The sequence below is a fragment of the Euprymna scolopes genome, chromosome 37, assembly GCF_053919585.1.
Source record: "Euprymna scolopes isolate OS-2025 chromosome 37, ASM5391958v1, whole genome shotgun sequence".
Lineage (NCBI taxonomy): Eukaryota > Metazoa > Mollusca > Cephalopoda > Sepiida > Sepiolidae > Euprymna > Euprymna scolopes.
In genome coordinates, this window is record NC_136518.1 from 14249121 (window position 1) to 14266638 (window position 17518).

General features: G+C 32.7%; 1 protein-coding gene across 10 annotated transcripts in view; it reads right to left on the reverse strand.

Moving 5' to 3' along the window:
• The window catches only part of LOC145261095 (serine/threonine-protein kinase TAO1-like), a 315191-nt gene that overhangs the window by 266574 nt on the left and 31099 nt on the right, over positions 1–17518 (reverse strand). The window contains exon 1 of one of the 10 annotated variants that reach the window (XM_080119291.1): positions 7421–7692. The exons of 8 other annotated variants lie outside the window; for them this stretch is intronic. The gene's annotated coding sequence lies outside the window, so the exon portion shown is untranslated. Of the gene's footprint in view, positions 1–7420; positions 7693–17518 lie in introns of those variants that run through there. One more of the 10 variants, XM_080119284.1, reaches the window with a different exon arrangement.

Genomic DNA, 17518 nt, shown 5'->3' on the forward strand with positions numbered 1-17518 from the left:
TTAATATCGAAACAGGCTTATTTAAGCCATTTTTCATGTGTTCGTTTTTCTGTTTTCTTTTTTCGATTTTTACATTTCACATCGTTCATTTGCCTTACGTTAGTTTTTTTTGTGTTTTTTCAATGTTTTGATTACCCCCCCCTTAAGTTTTAACGTTTGTTTTTATGTTTTCTTTTTTTACTTCACTTATAACAAACAAACCTGGTCATTGACCTCATTTGCTGAATAGCCATTGCTTACATTGTCGTAACGCTCTATGACTTCCATGTGCGCACCTGTCAATTTGGTTCTTACTTAAATTCAAACATCTTTCAGTAACACATTCTGGCTGGCCGATTTTATTTTCAAACTTCGCCTCAGGGCTTCGGGTTTGATCTTACCAACTTTACCCCTGTCAGCAAAAACCGTCCTCTCATGACGAGTTCGGTTCTACGCATGCGCAAATGACGTCGGAACCTGATTTAGTTTAAAGATTAAAAAAAAAAAAACAATCTTATTTCGTGGATGTTGTCTTAGCTCAGTTGCTTAGAGCACAGCCTCATTATCTAAACGTTTTGGGTTCGAATCGTGGTGCGAGGTGTCTTTTTTTCGATTTTTTTAATTTCAACATTGAAGCAGGGTTATTGAAGCCATTTTTCACGTGCTTTTTCAGATTTTTTTAACGTTCGTTTTTCCGGACTTTTTTTTTTTTTTTACTTCGCTTATTCTTAGGTTTTCATTAAGACCCCCACCCCCGACCACACACACCTAAAAACACCCGGGCGACGCCGGGTACCCCCTCCTAGTTTATAATATAAATCTCACCTGTCTAATTTTTTATTTTTTTTATTTTTCTTCCTTTGAAGATTGTAATGCCGGGTATGGGGCAGCCAAACCAGCTGCCAACATTGCCCCGCTTTTTTATTGAAACCAACCGAGAGCTCTTTTTAGTATCCTCGCTGTTCCCTTAAGTGCAATTGTCTGAATCTCTTTTGCACTTGGTTCACCAGGAATATTAGTTAGGTATGTTTGTATGTCTGTCTAAAACTTTCGACAGAGGAGACAGATTTCCACATGATTTGTATCATTTTGAAGTTCAACCCTTCAGACGACAAATTCAAAAAAATTGACTAAAAACATTAATTCCTTCACCCTCAACTGGGCACTTTTCTACAAGGAGGGGGTCACTTTTTATGCTGATATTTTTGAAAGTCATCCACTCTTAAATTGACTAGCCTTTCTTTTTTTATTTTATTTTTGCACACATTCTTTTTCTCCTTCGCAGTACGGGTTCGAGCTTGCCTGCCTACTACGATTTTTTTTTTGTTTGTTTAACACACACCTCCAAACACTCGAGTAACGCCAGGCTAGCTTTATTATATATAGATAAACAAGTGTTCAACAAAAAGCTCTTTGAACATTCTAGAATCATTTAATCAACATGAAAAGTTAACAAGCCGAGAAAGGGGGAGGGCCTCATCCAGTCGGTGACATTTCGTGGTTGCTTCGCAAGATAAAAGCAAAACCTAATAACTAATTAAAAGCTATATTTAAAAAGATAAAGCGACAAATTTATAATTAGCACAAAAAATGATTAGGTCTAAATTAGTTATCTTTAATCGTCATCAAGTGAAAATAATGTATTCTGAATGAGTATGCGAGGATTGACACTTCATGACAGGAAAGCAATCTGACTAATTTGGTAGTCAGCATCCAAGAGTTAATACCTAATTCACTCATGTATACACATCATATACGAAGGGCTCCTAAACAGTCCAACTAATTTGGTTTAGTTGGGGGGGGGTTGTTTTTTTACAACATATCAACCCTTTTCAGGTTATTTAATGCTGAATCCAGTAATTTTGGAAAAGTTACTATGTTTCAAGTTCTTTATATCTTCAAATATTTATTCAGTGTTTGGTTTGGTTATTTTGTAATAGAAAACGGTTTTTTTTTTGTTTTTTTTTTTTTACAAAATTAAATTTTCATAATAAATTTAAAAAAATTAAAATTTATGAATAGTTTGAACAGTCATTATTGAAATGCATGTGACATCTATATATAAAAAAGCGAAAATGTATGTATGTATGTACGCTTTTCCTCGATGTCCACAAAAGGCTTCTTTCAGAGAAGCGCTCGCTCGCTTCACAACTTCTTAAAACTTTTTATATCATCTATAAATTGTAATATCTCACACTTAACCACGGATCTCACCTGTCTAATTTTATTGACTTTCAAACGTTAATTATTCGACATTTCCCGCATTGGCACACGTTACATTCGGTTTTCGGTATAAACAAAAAGCCAAACTCGACTCTAATCATTGGCCGAAAGCCAGTGAGAGCTAAGTAACGTTTGGTCAATGTCGACTTCGTCATATCAGACGGTAGCTTTCATTTCGAGACGAGACGCTCCCCCTAATAAACAGGGAGCGGGTTTTTAAAAACAAACAAACCGATTTATTGACCTCATTAAAAACTGTCCCACACAAAATGCTAACTGCTGATTACCTATCGCCGTCACATCAATCAAAAATGCGCACCTGTTTTTTTTTTTTTTCACACTTTACTATTTTCCAACTGCACGGCAAGGCTTCGTTTTTTTTCACGGGCACCTGTTTTTTTTCACATTTCGGGTTTTTTTCACACACCTACAAACACCCGGGCAACGCCGGGTACCCCTCGCTAGTTTATTTATAAAAACATTTTTTTAAACAAATTTTTAAACTTTAATAAGAACTTATTGAATTGCCCCCCCCACCCGTTCTGAGTGGAAGTCTTCAAAATTGAAGACGAAATTGTCCTCAAAAGTTAAAAGGCATAAATGCCAGCAATTTTGCACATTTTTGGAAAAATGATTTAATGAAAGAATGTTAATAAATATTTGATTTTTGAATAAATAAAAAATCTTTTTTGAAATGAAATCGACCAGACATCTTTAAAGCCAATAAATATATAGATTTTATTTCATAATCAAATTTATTTTTAAATAGTTTGAAAAAGTTTAATTTAATTAATATGGTATTGTTTGGTGAATTAAGTTAATAATTAACAATTATTCAAAAGATTATCTCCTTTGCCTAGAAAAATCGATCAACAAAACTAATTTATTCCTGAAACAGGTGAGCATTGTCTGAAGATACAATCCTACCCAGAGGTTAACTTGGCCAAAACATGGAGAGACGACAAGTATGGAAGGCTGAGGATGCAATTAGAAGATTCATAGTTCCTATTCCATCGCAGTTACCACCTGACGAAGGCCAAAAGAATAGTTGGCCGAAACATTGTGAAACAACTAAAAAGATGAGGATAACAGTCTGCAATAAATAAATTAATAAATAATACTCATCTCAATAATGGACTCCAATTAATTGAATAATATAAAGACAAAACTGTTTGCAGGCAGGGGGGAATTGGTTGTCAGCGTGGTATGAGACTAAAGAGGACGAGAGCTTTTAAGAAACAGACATGCATTCTGGTGGATTTCATTGTGTAATTAAATTTTTGAATAAAACTAAAAAATATTCAATTATAAAAAAATTTAATGTGTAATTATCAAAATTTTCAACTTCATATTATCGAGCATATGCCCTTTGTCTTAACCCCCCTCCCCCCTCCGCCACCCAAAGAGAGTTATATATGCATTAATAGCTAGCACAATCTCAGTAAAACAACACAAGGATGAACTTTACTTTGAAGGGATAAAAAAAAATTTAAAAAAAAAAAAAAACTAAACTTTCACCGACGAGGGATTTTAAATTCCAAATTAATTTGTATTTCAACTTAAAAAAAAACTTTTCAAATCTTAAAACAGTTTCTGTTTATTCTATATTTTTTCATTTATTCCAAGGTGCTTCTATGAACCGACACATTTTCAACATCAAATTATATTGAGGAACAAAAAAAGTTATTTACCAATTGTCTCACTTTTATAAAGAGAAAAACTTTCATAGATTAAAAGGCTCAAGTGACACTATTTGTCTTGAACAAATTTCTAATTATCTCATTGTTTGTTTTCAGATTATAAGACTAGCATTGACTTAATTAGCAGAACTAACCAGTCTTACCCGAGTGTTGATTTCAGAGAATATAAATAAAATCTTATTTTATTTGAGCAAGGTATACAAAACCTCTGGGCAGAGGCATATTCATTAGATAATCGTTCTGGACAAAAATTCTTTAAATCTTTAATTTAAATAGACAAGACCTCCAAACAGCACTCATATTATTGATATGAATAAATGAAAAGTAAAACTTATTTCCTTTTCATAAATGTCAAGCATAAACACAGACCCAACAATATTATTGGTATGAATTAATTAAAGGTGAAATTATTTTGAATAAACAAACTATACGTTTTGTTTCATTGTTGTAAAAATACTTAGCCATAAAAAATACATTTTTCATAGCTCCCTCACCTTTTGGCTAAGATCAAAGTGCAGTATTTGTTCTCTACAACATCAGCACCTCTTGTAAAACATTTCCTAATCATGTCAAGAAAAAACGTAGACCTCACAATATTATTAGTATGAATAAATTGAAAATAAAATTTAATTCCTTTTTTTATAAATGCTGAACACAAATGTAAACCTCACAATATTGATATGAATAAATTAACAGTAAAATTATTTTATTTAAAAATTATGTTGACGCACTATATTCAGGATGTTTTTTCTTCAGTCATTTAAAAATGCCTAATCACAAAAAAAAAAAAAAAGTTTTTATGGCTCCTTGGGCTAATATCAAAGTGTAGTATCTGCACTGAGGCTTTCATGTAATTACCTTTGTTAAAAAAAATCCAAACTACAGACATATCCAAATAAAGAGAGTATCGCTTATATTAAAAGTGGACTTATACAAATTGGAATATATTTATGAGAAAAATATTCCCACTTAAAACAACAACAAAAAAAAAGTTAGGGCGTCAGAGTTTAAAACTGACACTTAACTAATGACTGACCAGGATTGACCAGTGTTTCCTAACAGTGCAGTAATTTAATATTTTAGACATAAGATTTAGTTGATTTTAATCTTTATATGCAAATTAAGTTTGAATTATCCCCCAGACACCATATTTGAATGTCTTCACTGACTGTACAGGGGTTTGTTAGGAAAACCAGACACCTGCGGTATGGCTATGCAGAGACTTCTATAAGGAATGGAGCATTTTCTCCTAGTGATATTATCACAATTAACAGTAAAAAGCTGGATATTCCATCAGACCAGATGAATTTTTATCCTGGAACTCAAAGACAAGAGAAAAAGAAAAGAAAATAATTAACTGGTCCATTAACAAGATAGAAATCCTTCATTGCTTTACTCAAACTTTAACAACTTTAAACACTATGCATCTCATACAGAAATCAAAGGTTAGCTTTAGGAAACAGATCCTTGCTCTGAGAAAAAAAGTTGGAAAAAAAAGTGAAAAATATATTTATATACAAATAGACATTGGTTTTAATTAGAGTGAAGGATATACACACACACACACACACACACACAAAGGAAGTCTCCATTTTTTAAAGTTATTGACCAGTGTCTTTGGTAAGTGACACTCATCACAAACAATGACCTAAATTTTCTTTCAGAAAAATTTTTTTTTTTTTTTTTAAATGTGCTCTTTGTCAATTAAATACAAAATGATGTGCAAACTGTTTAGCGTGTTAAGAATGGGCAAAAGTTATAGGCCGTTAACTTAGAATGGGTGCTTTATGCCAAATTGGTAGTCGAAGATGATCAAATTTGAACTCATTTTTGTATTAAATATTATTCCTATTAAATCCTAACTGTGTAGCAAGTAGATGTAATACTTCACTGCACCATAAAGATCCATAAAAAAAAAAAAAACTTCAGTTAGATCAGCCCCATTGTTTCCGAGAAATCTTCTACAGTCAATTTTGTCTTGTATTGACTAATCCATAACCGAGCACTGAATGGATACCATAATACTAAGTTCACTGCACCTTATCATAAAGGTTCATACAAAATTTGTGTATGTAAAAGTACAGGAACTGTAATCATCACAGTCAATCCAAGCTAAGTCATATGATATCACTAGCAAAGCCAGATTCCATAGTCAAAGACCAACTACATGTACCTGGTAGTACTGATTAAGTCTTCAGCTGCTGAACCAGATAAAGGACTTAGTGGATGAAACCTTTTTATGAATAATACACCAAATACCAGACATTCTGAGGTGCAAATTTCATATGAAGATCAAATAGACTAGGGTATGCTATGGCTGGTATGGCCTTATTCTGTTAGTCGGAAATAGGGTAACTAGTTATGTCTCGGAAGTAGAGTGAAAAGCACATCTTATTTTTCTTTTATTAATATTTTTTTCCTTGTACACATGTTTGTGAATTATTCCATGGATTTCTGCCTTTGGATTATTATGGACCATCTTCTTCCAATTACGGGATTTCTTTGGATTTTACTTGTACAAATGGAAATTCTTTTAACTTTCTTGAAGTTTTACATTTGGATTTTACCGTCACTGGATTTTTTATCTTCCACCAGACTATCCATTCTTGTGTAATCACCTTTTTCTTTACCATATTCCCTCTGCTTAACTTATTTTGTTTTCAAGTAAGATCTTTGACTTACTTGTTGTTTCATCAAATACTTCTGCATGCAAAATCCGATCCCGCATTTTGCTAATTCCTACCCTCTGATGAGAAGGAGAGTATTTCTTCGAAACTCCACGGATTAAGGACTATCCATTTATCTAGTGTTTCCTTTTTAGATTAAATATGTTTTTAACTCATTTCAAAGTGTTTTTTAACATTTTATTAACTGTTTGCTCATATAATATATATATATATATATATATATATATATATATATATTATACACATACACACATTAGAAAAACACCTGTCCCAGGATGGGTAAAATTCCTCAAACAGATTTGTACTTCTCGTACTTTCATGTTCGTTTATGAAAATTGAAATCAAGGCACAAATATCTTATATTTAGAATCCTTATTCAATTTACATCAAAATTCGCATCACAATTTGAATTTTAGAGAAGGTTTCATGTTTAAAATTTATATTATAGATGGATTTTAAGAAATTAAAATGCAGAGAATCTTGTTTAATAGATGTTGAATGACTACCGATCAAATTATATGCAAATCTGAAATATTTAAATTTTCAAATGGGAAGTTATGTCCTCTAGAATCCCTTTAAACACTTGGTAAGAGAGAAAAAAAAAAAGATGAATGTAAAGAGAATAAAGAAATAAAATCCAACCAAATAATGATGAAAAAAATAAGTAAAACTGTTGTGATTTGAGAATCAGAAAGCGGATTTAAAGTTCAATGAAAAAAAAAAAAGCATGGGGAAAGACTTTAGATTAAGTGGAAATCAACCTTTTCTGGATTTATTAAAAAAAAAAAATAAATAAAAAAAGATTCTGACAGAATTTGAACCTGTACCTACATTTTTACCATTCCTCAGCTAAAGGTGGTTCCTCTTTACAGGCAGATGTATCAGCTCCATTCTTCTGTTTGTGATTTTTATAGATTGTCATAGTTTAACAATTATGCGATTCTTGAACAAATTCTTTTGATTCTACCATGACCGAACAAACATTTAACAATGTATGACTAATTCACGGCCATCCCTAAAGAAGGGGGGATGGCAGATAATGTGGAAGGGACAGGGGAGACAGAGGTGTTGGTATGAATGCGGCAGGAAAGTTCTCGGCATTTGAATGGTGCATTTACTGGCCGTCATATTTAAAGAGCAAGGAATTACACATCCTCCTACCCTTCAGCGTTAAATTGTTGGGTCAACAGGAAGGAAGCGGTTTCATTGACAATCCCTCATCTGGAAGGATGAAATTCCCTCAACATGATCCGACGGGAAGGGGAAAAAAAAAATTTACTATGTAAATACATATGACAAGTCTCATCTGATATTAAAAGTTAACATTTGCATACAAAACTGGCAGGACCTGTGAAAACTCCATGATGAATTAAATCAGATACTAACAGGAAAATCCGACATTTACCAGAGATTAAATAAGGAACACTATGTCTTCCTACCCTTAGCCCATAGCACAATATTTTTTTTTTTGCTTTAATTAATTTAATTAAGCAGATGTACCCGGCATTGCCCGGTATTGAATGTAGCATTAAATTCTTAAAAAAAAAAAAAAAAAAAAAAAAAAAAAAAATGCACGCAAGTATTGTTTTTTCTAAAAAAGTTCACTTCTTGTAAGTAGAAAAAAAAAATACTTAAGCTGAGATCAAAACCTAAACACAGTGAGTCAAGTGCAATAACCATTAGACCAGCTTGTCACAATCTTTTAAAAGTATTTTAAAACCTACTTATTCTTAACATAAGGGAGCTGTCATGTGAACAATTCGCGAATCCGCAGTCATGAAACAGTTGACAAGATAAAAACCCCAAGTCCCAATTTTTCTATTTTCACACCTTAGTAGCCCTTCTTTTTTTTTTTTCAGATGTCTGTCCACATGTCTGAATACCCTTTACACCAAATTTCAAATCTGTAGATCAAAAATTTGTTTAGTATATAGGTTGAGAAGTGTCCTCGCGCGCGCACACACACTTTTAGATATATAGATTTAACATCCTGAAAATAATTTTCAGTAAGTTTTCTTTTATCTTTCCAGGCATACTGGCATTCCTTATATGACAATTATGTTGATATAGCGGTTCTCTTTAGATCACCAAAGTTAAGCAACATTGAACCTGATCAGTACCAGATGGGTGACCATTTGTAAATACCAAGGGCTGTATGTAGGAGGATTTCAACACCTCTCTGCAAAAGCTGCAAAAATCTGACATCATCTCCCCTGACAGGGATATATATGTCACTAGGGACTGCTTGTGAATTTCATACTCCCAGGAAAAGGCGAAACTCGAGTCTTGGGCTTCCGGTTTGTTGGATTTTGTGGCTCTTGCTGGCTGCAATGCTGTCTGGCATTCTCTCACACATTCTGACAATACTTATTGCTTGTTAGGATAGGCTTGTCGTGATGACATCCCTAACGAATATAAATTCTTACTAGTGAGACATTGACTTGGGTTAAGGCTGATTGCGATGATCACATCCCTTGTTTGAAACAAAGCTAGGTGCATTCCACTGTTGGATTTCCTTGCAGTTTGCTTGATCTATGATAGTTAACAAGACTTTCTTGTGTGCGGCGCGTTTGCTCAGTTGGTAGAGTGCTTGCCTCGCATGAAAGAGGCTCTGGTTTTGAATCCTGAGATCGGATGTGTCTAACTGATGAGCCCAAATGAGGGCGAAACTCCAGTCTTGGACTTCTGGTTTGTTGGTTTTCGTGGCTGTTGCTGGCTGCAATGTTGTCTGGCGGTGGAAATAATTATATATTCTATCACACATTCTGAAATATATATATACATACATACATACATACATACACACACACACACAGTGTGCAAGATACCATTTCCAGAGAGACATAAACAGCGGCTGAAGAGAGTCTGACATCAGTCCCCTGTTTCAATTTGAAACAGACAGTAGCACATCAAAGTGGAAGCTTCTGTTCAGTCTCAAAAGACAATAGATATCCCCGATAAGAGTAACTGTGCATGTAATGAAGCAAGGGTTGCACAATCTCCAACCACACCTCTCCTGAATCAGCATTGCTTGAGTTCAGTGGCAAAGAGAGATCCAGGACGACTAGAAACAATGCCGAGATAAGCAGAGAGTACATGCAACATCTGGAATCCCCAATTCTATGGTCACCCATTTTAGCAGTGACGAGACTCAATGTTGCTTAACTTCAGTGATCTAACGGGAACCAAGGTGTCAACATGATTATGCCATGTACACATGTATATAAAAGGTGGGATTCTACTTTTTGTGAATGATAAAAAAAAAATAAATAAATAAAAAAAAATGGATTTCACAATGTCTGATCACCTTGACACTGAACTTTTGTAACCGGATAATCGAAAATGTTGGCAGATTTAAGTGGATTTAACTCTGATTAAGCTTGTGAAAATGTTCACTGTTCCGTTTCAATTTTGAGATTTTTTTCGTTGGGAATTTGGGGCGTTTGTAAATACAACCATACACAGTAGTATGAAAATATACTTTTAGCAAGTACTCTATCTGTGCCGAAAACTAAACGAAAATTCCACAACTAAATTTCTTTCCTAGAACTATCTGTCCGTGGAACAATACAGTAGGGCTACTTTCCAGCTGACGATAACATGATCATTTTAAAGTCTAATGTAAATAAATTCTTGTTGAGAACGTCTCTTCAATTGTTGTCTCACTGGCCACCCACCACTCATTATTCCTTATACACAAGAGGAATATGGACCTTGATAAGAGGTGACTTCCACCCCAGGTTAAAGAAAAAAAAAAGGAGCTAGAGACGTTTTTGTTTCATTCCTAGGGGAATCGGGAAATTTAGAATATATTTTAAAGCTCAAAATGATTTCATATTGAAATTTGCCCTCCCCCCTCCCTAACTATTAAAAAAATTAAAATGGCTGACTTGTTTATAAATAAACCGAAATGCATAGATATAATTTACAAGTAAATTATTTCTGGAAATTCAGTTTCAAAGTTTGTGTTAATACTTTATGCATTATCAATTACAAGTCAATAATTAACAGCAAGTCAATAAAAATATATAAATCACAAGCAAGAAACATGCAAACAGACACACGAGAAGTAGTTACACAATTTTATTGATTAAAAGTTGTTTAAGGACTTTAGTAACAGCACACTTGGACAATGAGAACTAATTAACAAGGTCTTGTGTACATCATGAAGAGAAACTAAAATCTTAGGAAGATTTCCATTATTTCAGTAATTATAGAAGCAACTGGACACATGGAAAACAATTTCAAAAACTACCAGTGAACCAAGTGAAAAAGAGATACAAACAATCGCACGGAATGAAATAATATTTAGAATCATAAAACAATCTTTCGGTTAGAATGTACAAGATAGTGAGAGAATGTTTCACATTCGGTAGGATGCCCCATCACTAAAACAAAATAATGTGAAAAATTGTCAGTAACTCACACAAGCCTCTCATGGAACAATGTGGACAGACACAGAACCAATAGCTTCTCCCTCCCACCACGTTTTTGGTGTTCAATGTTGGAACTGGAAATGGCCGAAGTGTGCCAAGGGCTCAGCTGCTGATCTGCAGGGGTGAATCGCCTTGACGCGATCAACCCATTTGGAGCCAGTTTAATCCACCCATTACGGTTACTCCTTTCTTAATATTGCTCTGATATGGTTTGCAACAATACTCCTTATTCAGGAAGAGTTTGGTGATTGTTTTGATGGACATTATCTTTGAGATAACCTCATAGATAAAAATCTGGGAGGTTTTGGTCCAGCGAGTGCAAAACTCATTCTGAATAACTCCACCTAATAGGAAGATGACAACTAAAACAACAACCATGTCATTAAATGGTGATAAAACAGATTAAGCATTCATGACTGAAATTTGGATAAGTCAGGGCTAGACTGAAGTGCATTTTTATCAAATAGGGTTCGATCGCAGAAAGCATTGTGAATTTTATTAACACTATTCAATAAAATGTATGTGTGCTTGTCTATAATTCCTCTTATATTGAAAAAAATAAAATAAAAATAAATAAAAAATCTGTATGATGTATGTAGCCATGGTGGAAAGAAATCATTTTAAAAAAAAATCACATTTATCAAGCAGTTTTATTTTTGAATAAGAAAATCAAATTTTATGAGTAACCAAACAGCGACAATATCGTTATATCAACTTGAAAACAAAGGTAATAATTCTAAATAATTCAAACTTGCAAGATTTTAGAAACCCATTTTAAAAATTGAAGAAAAAAAAAAATCAAATTCACTTAAAAATGATTTGTTTTTATAAAAATAAAACTATTTTATCAATTTAAGTTATTTTTGGAGTACAATATTTTCTTTCCGTCATGCATATATCACAAAATTTTTTTTATTTTTGTTTAATATAGCGGGAATTCTGGACAAGCACCCATTTATAATATGAGGTTAAGTAATTAAAAACTTTATATAGTTATATAGCATAGTGTTACTTTTTTTCTTCTAAAAATTTTATAATTGTAAAAGGAAAAACGGATTGAACAAATCTAAATGAATTTAAAATTTTAAAAGTGAATTTTAAATGAAAAAATTTAACTGTTTAAATCTTTCTTTTAAATAAATTATTCAGAGATATTCTTTGTCTATAAGGCCTCATGGCGTAACGGATAAAGTACTAAGTAAAATTAAATAATACTCTTAGACGTTGACGATTTAATTCTCAGTGCGGGCAATACTAAACATACCATTACGAATTACTTAGGACTTAAACCTAAATCATGGCTAATGAAACATGCTAGCCCCGTGAATTAAAGGGTTCATTTCAAAATTCTGTACAAAAAATATGGGAAAAAAAAAAAAAAAAAAAAGCTACATTAGAAATATTGCAAGCAATGATGTTGATTGAATACTGTTATTTATTTTTTTAATTTTTAGCATGAGTTTTGCATTGCATAGAGCAAATACTTGGTGAAAATTTCACAAAACAAAACTCATCAATTCGCGTCAACAAGAATGAGGAGGAGTGTAGCAAAGTAGATAGAGGATATAAGTGTTTTGGTAAACACTTCACACGAGAACAAAGAGGAAGAGGAAGGGGAGGGGGTAAGCGTCAGCTGGTGAAAAGGAAAGATTGTTTAACCAGCTGATCTCTGGTTAAAGCATCCAAAGAGAGAATAACAAGCAAATTTCTTTTAAGTCATTCATATACAAGACTTTAGAAAAAAAAAATAAAAAAAGAAAGGAGCAACCGTTTTAAAACTGATCGCTGCGTCCAAAGCACTTCTTTGTTTATTCATTATTTTTTTTAACTCATAGTGTGTTTATGAATCAACAGATTATGTATAGCTTTCTCTCTCTCTCTCTATATATATATATATAGCTCTTATGTATTTAACACTTTTAAAAAATATTGGTTCTAAGTTTATTTTTTTCAATATTATATATATATATATACGTGTGTGTGTGTATGTATGTATTGTTCATGTCAACTTAACGGAATAAACGGTAAGATGGTCAACATCTTGAATTTGAAATATAGACTTATCATTTATTTGTTATATGCGCTATAATTAAATCAATCTTCAGAAATTAAAGGATTTGTATAAATAAAAGTGAAATATAATTGAAACATTTCTACATCTATAATATAACTCTCCTCTGTCTGTTTAAATGTATGTATTTATGTTTGTATGTCTGCCTAAAACTTTCAGAGATGACGGATTTTCACAAGATCAGTATAGTTTTGGAGCTCGACCCTTCGAACAACAAATATTGAAAAATTGGATAAAAAAAAAAAAAAAAAGATTAATTTCTTTATCCTTAACTGGGCACTTTTATACAAGGAGGGGTTGCTTTTTTCGCCTCTATTTTCGAAAGTCATCCCCTTTTTTCAATTAACTAGCCTTAATTTGAATTGTTGCCACTTCCGGTTTGGCGATGGATGCAACGGCACAAGCGTCACGTTTTTTTTTTTTTCACGTTCTTTGCCTCCTTCGCGGTATGGGTTCAAGCCTGCCTGCTACCACTTTTTTGTTTTGCTCAACACACACCTACAAACACCCAGGCAACGCCAGGCACCCAGGTAGATGGTTATAGGTTCGATTTTTTGGCTTGTGATGGGTTCTAGTTTAGCTGCATTGAAGAAATATAGCGAAAATGTCTGGATAAGCCCCTCAACCCTTTTTTGGGTAGAGAATTTGGAATTATATTGCCCGCTACTTACTAAGCATAATGGAAACCAAAGCTCTTTGTAAATGAACAAATGGAGCACTTTAAACATGGCAGTCAATTTTTATAAGAAAACATTGGAGATAGGATTTACGAGTGAACAAATCCCATGGTCTAGAGGTAAAACTAGATAGTTGTAGGTTCGATTGCTGGCTGGGGATAAGCGGGTAATCGAGCAGCACTGAAGAGCTGTGATACAGCAAAACAGTCTGTAAGTATACATATATATACAAAATACCAAAATGATTATATTGACCATAACCAAAAAAACAGAAAGCGAACAAAAAACATTTGTCCTCATCCCAAAAATCTTTTTCAATCTCAAAACATTTTGTTTATGCATTTAAATCGTTGAGTGAAAAACGTAAAGAAACCTTTTCCTTTTTAATTACATTTAAGTATAATTAAATTTTGTGCACGGTTTTATTAGAAATACACGATGTAACATATTTGTAGCAGTGCATTAAATAGACATCATAAGATTACATTAAATAGACATCATAAGATTACATTAAATAGACATCATAAGATTACATTAAATAGACATCATAAGATTTCATTAAATAGACATCATAAGATTACATTAAATAGACATCATAAGATTTCATTAAATAGACATCATAAGATTTCATTAAATAGACATCATAAGATTTCATTAAATAGACATCATAAGATTTCATTAAATAGACATCATAAGATTACATTAAATAGACATCATAAGATTACATTAAATAGACATCATAAGATTACATTAAATAGACATCATAAGATTACATTAAATAGACATCATAAGATTACATTAAATAGACATCATAAGATTACATTAAATAGACATCATAAGATTTCATTAAATAGACATCATAAGATTACATTAAATAGACATCATAAGATTACATTAAATAGACATCATAAGATTACATTAAATAGACATCATAAGATTACATTAAATAGACATCATAAGATTACATTAAATAGACATCATAAGATTACATTAAATAGACATCATAAGATTTCATTAAATAGACATCATAAGATTACATTAAATAGACATCATAAGATTACATTAAATAGACATCATAAGATTACATTAAATAGACATCATAAGATTACATTAAATAGACATCATAAGATTACATTAAATAGACATCATAAGATTACATTAAATAGACATCATAAGATTACATTAAATAGACATCATAAGATTACATTAAATAGACATCATAAGATTACATTAAATAGACATCATAAGATTACATTAAATAGACATCATAAGATTTCATTAAATAGACATCATAAGATTACATTAAATAGACATCATAAGATTACATTAAATAGACATCATAAGATTTCATTAAATAGACATAAGATTTCATTAAATCGATACAATTACAATAAAAAAGTTCAGCCCACCAATTTAGCCGCAAAAGTCACTAGGAGACGTCAAATCTTGGTGAAAATAAACAAACAATGCAGTTTTAGGTCTTAACATGTAAATTTGAGTTCTGCACCATGCAAAAAAAGAAATGACTAAGTCCATCATTTGCCTCCCCCACTCCATTTAGTCCCAAAAGACCCCAAGGCCTTAAAATATTTAAATTTGAGTTCAGCACTATGCAAAACTGTTAAATAGACATGCACAGAAAATTTTGGACAAATATGGTAAAATAGTCCCAAAAATGGAGTGTTTTTATTAGCCCTAAAAGAGCCCTTGAGGCACGCCCAAGAGTAATCATGAAGTATAAACAAACAAAATTATATAGAAATCGGTTAGTTACAACTTGTCAGAAAGTTTTATAAAAATCCAAGACATCATTTTCTTTTAATAAAGCACAAATGTGTCAATTTTAGCCATTTTAACCCAAAAGGACCCCAGAGTTTTCCTGGAAAATCCGTTCTGTTACTTTTTTTTTTTTTTACTTATATCATGTTTAATGTTTGTGCAAAATTAAAAAAAATTCCAAGGTATAGTTATTTAGAAAAGTGCGGACAGACGAACGGGCATATGGACAGAGTGAATTTACAGATCCACCCTCCTTTTGTCGGGGGAGACTAAAAATAAATCATTATATATATATATATATATATATATATATATATATTAGAATTTTCAGAATGTGAAAAATAATATATTTCCACAGTCAAACAACGGTGCAGCTCACACAAGCCATAACAGTCAACAAACCAGAAGTCCAAGTTTGTGTGTGACGCTGTAGCTCAAGTGGCAGAGTACTCGCCTCGCATGCATGAGTTTCAGGTTTCAAATCCTGTGTTTGGATGTGTTCAACTGAGGAGTTAAAATGAGGGAGTAGTTCAAGTCTTGGACTTCTGGTTTGTTGCCAGTCTTGGCTTGTACAAGCTGTGACGTTGTTTGACTGGAAATTATGTATATATTAGTGTTGGGGGGGGGGGGGGGGGGTTCGGAACTTTTCGGGGGGGGGTATCAGAATCAGAAAAATTTATGTCTATTTATCTGATGCCAAAAACGATTCCTTTAACTTGTTTTTAATTTGATTTGATTTTTAAAAATAATTTTCCACCACTAGTAAAAAAAAAGTAAATATTTATTGATTTAAACTTCCAGTAAAACTAAAATCTATAGAGCACTCACACACCCTCACAATTATGTAGGTTTTTTTTTGTGTGTTTGTAAAGATATATGCATATTTAAGATGTGTTTTTATGGTAATCAAGACAAAATAACCATTTTATAGTTAAATATTTAAAGATTTATAAAGAATCAGAATTGAGAAATTTATTGGAATTGTCCCATCACTGACAAATAATTCAATATCTATGTGAACGTGTGATGCTTGTCAAGTTTATTAATTAGAGAGCGATGACTTGTGCTCCACTTCACCATCTATAATATAAATCTCACCTGTGTTTAAATGTATGTATGTATGTATATCGGCAGAGGCAACGGATTTTCACGAGATCGATATTGTTTCGAACCTCGACCCTTGGACAACAAATATCGGAAAATTGCCAAAAACATTAATTCTTTCACCTTCAACTAAGCACTTTTCTATAGGGAGGGGGGTCGCTTTTTTTGCTGATATTTTTGGAAGTCATCCCCTCTTTTTGAACGACTTGCCTTACTTTAAACCTACATCACGTCTGGTTTGGTGATGGGTGAAACAGCAAAGACGTCACGTTTTTTTGTTTTGTTTTTTTTCACATGCTTTTCCTCCTTCATAATACGGATTTAAGCCTGCCACCACTTCTTTTTTTCTCAACACACACCTCCAAACACCCGGGCAACGCCAGGCACCCAGACTAGTAAAATCTAATTATCATAGTGAGAAAATTTTCGATCAAAATTCACCTCATAATTGTGCCAAGAAACAGACTTGGCATGATCCATGAAGTAAACAAATTTATCCAGGTGACAGCTTTTGATATAGGAAGTGGAATTGCTGAAATGATTTTCATTGGTTGATGCTAAGCACCCATGTGAAATATAATCAGAGATTTTTTTTTTGGGGGGGGGGGGTCCTATCAGGTCATTTAGTTTGATATGTTGTATTAAACGTATCAAAGAGAAGGCATTTTTCTTTTGAAAAATTACTTAGGTTGCTGGTGGAACAGGTTTGATGTTTCTTTCCTCGACTTGCTCCTCAAAGAACCATGGTGTAATAGATAAAGTACATGGTAAAATACACTCTTCTTGCACTCTTCTTGAGATTAAAGGTTTAATCCTAGGCGTGGGCGACATTAAAAATACAACTGCAAATTACTTAGGACTT